The 5,953-nt window shown below is 48.5% G+C and overlaps 1 long non-coding RNA gene across 1 annotated transcript; it reads right to left on the bottom strand.

Moving 5' to 3' along the window:
• Nucleotides 1-1,856: 1,856 nt before the first annotated feature.
• LOC108792335 lies at nucleotides 1,857-4,585 on the bottom strand. Its single transcript, XR_001941559.1, has 3 exons — nucleotides 4,462-4,585; nucleotides 4,270-4,383; nucleotides 1,857-2,105 (listed from the first exon to the last, which is right to left on the bottom strand). It is a non-coding gene; the product is annotated as an uncharacterized LOC108792335 (long non-coding RNA).
• Between the last annotated feature and the right edge of the window lie 1,368 nt (nucleotides 4,586-5,953).

Here is a 5,953-nt window from a genome sequence, read left to right as displayed (position 1 = left end):
AATCACCTCCACGTCTCCCGGTTATTTATAGACAAGTCATGGGGGGCGGCGGAGTGATGGGAGGATAAAATACAGATTTGTTTTTCTGCATTTACATTTTTGTGATATTATAATGTGAACATAAAGCACTTTGTTACCATTTCTATAAATAAATGTTATAATGAACATCGTGTGTCCGTCTCATCCGCATGTTCTCAGCTGAATCCCCGGAGGTGGAAAGACGAGGCGTAGCTCTGCGTTTACAGAAAGCACATTAAGGGCCCATTCACAGCAGATCTATTGAGTTAGGTTTTCCAACAGAAGGGCCCCCCCCCGAAACAATGAATGGCTGTGAATGGGGCTGGTTCACACGGCTGCGTTCCAATACAATGTAGCCCATGCACTGCAAGGGATCCGGTGCAAACTAGCCCATGCACTGCAAGGGATCCGGTGCAAACTAGCCCATGCACTGCAAGGGATCCGGTGCAAACTAGCCCATGCACTGCAAGGGATCCGGTGCAAACTAGCCCATGCACTGCAAGGGATCCGGTGCAAACTAGCCCATGCACTGCAAGGGATCCGGTGCAAACTAGACCATGCACTGCAACGGAGCCGGTGCAAACTAGCCCATGCACTCCAACGGAGCCAGTGCAAACTAGACCATGCACAGCAACAGAGTCAGTGCGAAATAGCGCATGCACTGCAAACTGAGCCGGTGCAAACTAGCCCATGCACAGCAACAGAGTCAGTGCGAAATAGCGCATGCACTGCAAACGGATCCGGTGCGAAATAGCGCATGCACTGCCAACTAGCCCATGCACTGCAAACGGATCCGGTGTGAACTAGCGCTGTTGATTTTTCGGTGCCCTTCCGTTAGCGTCCGTTGACAAGCAGATTGGAAGGAAATCAGAAGGTACAACTGCAAATCAATAGACCCGCCATTGGCTTGTGATTTCCTTCCACATTTGCTGTGAATGCCCCTAAACTCTGGCCGTGTTGGAGCACCACTGAAAACAGCGACCACATTTCTGTGCTCTATTCTCTCACACATGTCGCCGCCCGTTAAGTACATCTGATCACCACCATAAACCTCAGGTCACTATAAGGCCAATGTTTGTGGACACCTGACCATCGCACCTACACTATATGGTGACAAACAAAAACCCCTGCAAATGATTGCGTTTAGTTTCCAGTGAAGGTTCTGTTCTGCTACATGATACAAAAACATTATAAACAATTGTGCCTCTGTAGGAACAGTGTAGTGAAGGGCTCTTTCCTGTTCCAGCACCATTGTACCCATACGTCCAAAGCCAGCTCATAAGGATTGGTTTGAGGAGTTTGGTGTGGAGGAACTCGAGTTTCAACCCAACTAAACACTCTCGGGATGATTTGGAATGCCGGGTCTTCTCCTCCACCATCAATACCTCACCTCACAAATGCTAATTTGCCCGAATGGGGACAATTTTCTTGTGGAAATCCCTCCCAGGAGAGTGAAGGCCGTTACAGCCAAAGTGTCCCAACTCCATATAAATGGCCAAGGTTTTGGAAGGGGATGTCCCAACAAGCTCAGATAGGCAGCATACAGCATTACTCGTATATAAAGCGCCCACCATACTTCCCCCAAGGTATAACATTTCCCACCCCCCTCACCCCCCATGAACAGAGGCCACCTGGATCAATTATAAAGTAGAACCGTACTAGATTTTTTTTATTGCTTGATATTTACAAAAGAAACTGAAATGTTTGCAGGCCGGAGCAAAGGATAATAACCAATGAAAGTTACTTAACCAAGACATGGCTAAGGGTAGAAAATCTCTAAAAATCTTCCGGAAGATTACAACCGTTTCATATAACAATTCAGCCTGAGTGACTTCAGATTTTTGTTTTAGGCAAAATACAACTGACTCGGCGCCAGACTACATGGCTTGCAGAGACACGGGAGGTTGTGCATCTTTGGGTGTGTGAGATGGTGGGAGACCTACAAAGAAAAACTAATAAACCTTTTTCCTCTTAACATAAGAGTCACCGTAGCTGTCCGCGGATGTCGGAGCGTATTGCTGCGTGTATCCGATGCTGCCCACCTCCGGGCTGGAGAGAATGTACGGCCTTTTCTCCGTGCTTATTGCCTACAACGAGGAAAACAGAAGATCGGTTCATGAATGATAAAAAGTGTATGACTGGGAAAAGAAAATCTGGTATTCTAGAGGATTTATACAGCAGCAAATGTTTGGCAAGGCGATGACTAAGGCTGGGTTCACACCTAGGCGTATTGAATATGCACGTTTGTCGCGTGATTCGTGTCGCACGTTTTTACCGCGATTCGCGGTAAAAAACGCGCAACAAACACCCGTTTCCGAGGGCTACTTGGCTGTATCCCAATGGAAACGCGAGACCAAAACGCCCCAAAGTAGTACATGTACTTCTTTGGGCGTAGGCCGTTTTGTATCGCGTTCGGATGGGCGGAAATACAGCAAGGTGTGAACCAGACCCATTGAATACAATGGGATTTAGATGTTTGAGCGTTTTGTAGAGCGTTCGTCGAGCGTTGAACGAGCTACAAAACGTTCAGGCCTGATCGGTCAGCAGCAGGAAGTGTTGTTCCAGGCAAGATCTCTTGCAGCAACTTCACTGTATATACTTGCCCAGGAAAACTATACAGTGAGATGAAGATTTTGGGGTTTACATGCATGCCATAAATTTCTTTGTCAGACACTGTAAGCCAGCCCCCGTATAACCCTCCTCTACCCAACATGCCTCAGTTACTTACTAGTGTCCTAGGAAGATAAATGTCTTTTCTCCGGCTCTGCGTAGACAGATCTGACCACATTTTGTTAACAATCCATGCGCAAAATTAGAAACAAAAAGGTCATTCTATTGCCTCCCTCACTAGATCGCTGCTGGAGCTGGTCTCTAGATGGCAGCTCTGCAGATTGGACCTTCTCAAGCCTGACTTAGGTGTTCTGTACCTGGACCCCGCAGGGCTGGACATGTGACCTTCGGCCACTGGGCTCTACATTCTGCCACTTTCCTGACCTGAGTGCGCTGGTAGCTGCGGAGTGCTTTCCGGGTCCAGAACCATGGCACGGTCCCAGACCCTGAAGACTCTCTTAGGGGTCAGACCATTGGGGTTAAAGCACCAGGAGCAAACTCTGTTTCCACTGCTCAGGGCCTTCCACTTTTCCACCACCACTGGTTTCACCACAGTAAGGGTTAACACTGGTGGGCTGAGCACTGACATCATCCCCTGTGTGGAGCTCTACATTTGCTTTCCTAATCAACATAGAGGAAGAACTATCCTGCTGCTGAAACTCTGTTCTGTTCCCACTGCCCGCCTACAATGACCTGGTCACCTCCAGTTGTCTGACCCGCATCAGCAGCAGCTGCCTGGGTGTGGGAGTACCTGAGGCCTTGCCATGCACTTTGGGCCTAGTTGCAGTACTGTGACAGCAGCATGCCTACATATAGACATAGGGGGCAGTCCTGCTGCTACTATGGCTGACCTCAGCTCTTTGGAGGCATCTATACGGTATCCTTGAATAGAACTGGGGCCTGCAATCTGAAACCCGGTGTCCCTATAGTTAGAGGGAAATGTTGCGGAGGAAGACTCTCATGATGCAGACCCAATGTTTTTTGCCCTTGGTAATGCTTTACCAGAAGACATGCTGGGTAGAGGAGGGATGATATGGGGGCTGGCTTACACCAGAGCGATCCTTCTGCAGATGGCAGTAAAACACGACTGGATCTGAATTCACCTAAAATACCATTTTACGCACCTTTCCGGCGGCCGATGTAAGCGGTCACTCCTCTGCTCCCCGTCAGCTGCAAGAATTTGACCATCCACTAAGTCAAATGATTGCTCCCCTCACCGGCTTATACATAACGGCAGGACATATAAACCAGCAGCGGCACCACAGCGGCCGGGGATGCAAGAATTTGACTGCATGCAGCGGCTGGGGAGCGGAGAACCCGCAGCCTTTCCTTACACGGACTGTTGGAATAGTAAGTGAACACTTCTTTTACGGGTGGGCTTTTTTGGTAAAAGGGACCCTGTGGTGACAGGCTCACACCCCGTGACTAATCCAGAACACACAAGTAGGTCTAAATGACCCAATATGAATGCTTATTCTGGGTCTGTGACTCACAAACTACTGAGGCCAAAGAGTTCGCATTGTAGCCAAAACCTAACGTTTCCAAAAGGCATTTCTCTGTTATGTTCACACACAGTTCATAGTTCGCCGGGTTGAAGTCCAGCGAGTTCAGGTATATTTTACACTGGCAATATAACCGTACCTTCTCTACAGTCAGCGTGGATCCAGCTTGGTACGAGCCTTGTGCATTCGTATAGTAGGTGGGCGGGGCCTGGACATACGCATTATAGTCTCCGTAACCCAGCGTGGAAGACTGCTGCAGACAGGAAAAGGAATTAGAAAGAAAGCAGGTTCATTTCTGATGTCTGACGAGGAGATTATAAAAAGGTTATACCTGATAATTTTCCCCTTCTAGTGCTGTCTGGTACGAGTCTCCTGACTGCTCCTAACATAGCAACAGATGTAAAATAAATATAGACTTGTCAAAAATGTCCACCCACACCGCGCACAGAAATTATAAGTGTTCATTCTACATGCCGAGCGCTCGCAACACGTCTGGGGGGAACTAAAAAGCTTACAAACAGCTCTGCGCCGAAAAAAAAAGGGCAAATGCAGATAGACTTTGGTTGGCGTTCCATCAACATATTGCTGGTCTTGTGGTCAGAAGAAACGCTGCACTATGCTAAATCTTCCACCTCCTCGGGATTAATCTGTGCACCTTTATTACCTAGTCTGGCGCTTACAAGCAGCCGTCATCGATCGTGCGTCCAGGGAGAGTGATTGATTCCTAACCACATGTAATCATATCACATACAAATACATGCGGTGTGCCGGAATTTAAATGCAGCGGCTGCTGTCACCTGATCACCCGATAATTTGAAGGGGTGACAGCTGCCGCTTGTCAACAGCAGATTTGGAATTCCTGCTGCAGGAAAGCGCAAGTTCCTGACACAGGAATCCCTAATCACACACAGATATAGGTGTGCATGGGGCCTTTGATGTGGGAAACAAAATGTACAGCGAATAAAGGTGCCCATACACCTTACGACCATCGCAAGACTTTTGTCTTGCGATGGTCGTATGCTTATTGAAAGCCCGTACGATCTGCCCACCTTGGACGGGCAGATCGTACTTGCGATCATCGAAAGCCCGCCCCGCTGAGGGGCGAATTCCGATGACCGCAATGCGCACACCGGCCCGTTCCACAGCTATCGAACGAGCAGGCTAGAAACACGCCGACAATCGTACGATTCCCGGCTGGTTTTCGAACATGCTGGTTCGACAAAAGACGTGCGACCGTACAGTAGAAACGGTCGCACGCCTTCCATACACTGTACGATTCTCGTACGATTGCGGGATTTCCCGCGATTCTCGTACAGTGTATGGGCACCTTAAGACCTTTGTCACAAAGAGATTTGTTCTTTAAAAGGAACATTTTTTTTTATTCATCACATAGCTGGGTGTTCAAAGCTGCCATGTGAATGTGCCCTTGGGGATGGATTCAGTAACCAAAATCTGATCCATGTCAAGCTTCTGGTGAACAGACGGATGGAGCAGGGAAGAGAAGGTTATGACAAAAGCTCTGGGTCACCGTCAGGTGCCTGTCAGTGATTGGCCAGCAATAGTGGTAGATGGCAAGCATCTCTGCGAGAAGGGAGAATCAGTGCTGGGTTTAGGTGGGTCTTCGCTCCATTAGCCTACCAGATGGGAGGACAAGCCATCACTGGCTGTGGGGAGCTGAAGGGGTTGACGCTTGCTGACACACAGTTGAGTGGATCCTCAATTATGAAAGACAAGTCTCATCTTCAAGAAGAGCAGCACTGAGAATGGCACAGTAAACCCCAGCAGCTCAAGCAGAACTCCGGGCAAATCAAATCCTAACACTG

The sequence above is a fragment of the Nanorana parkeri genome, unplaced genomic scaffold (assembly GCF_000935625.1).
Source record: "Nanorana parkeri isolate BGI_ZX_2015 unplaced genomic scaffold, ASM93562v1 scaffold630, whole genome shotgun sequence".
NCBI classification, from domain to species: domain Eukaryota; kingdom Metazoa; phylum Chordata; class Amphibia; order Anura; family Dicroglossidae; genus Nanorana; species Nanorana parkeri.
Note: the sequence above shows the minus strand (reverse complement) of the source record. Positions and strands in the feature narration are given on the sequence as shown.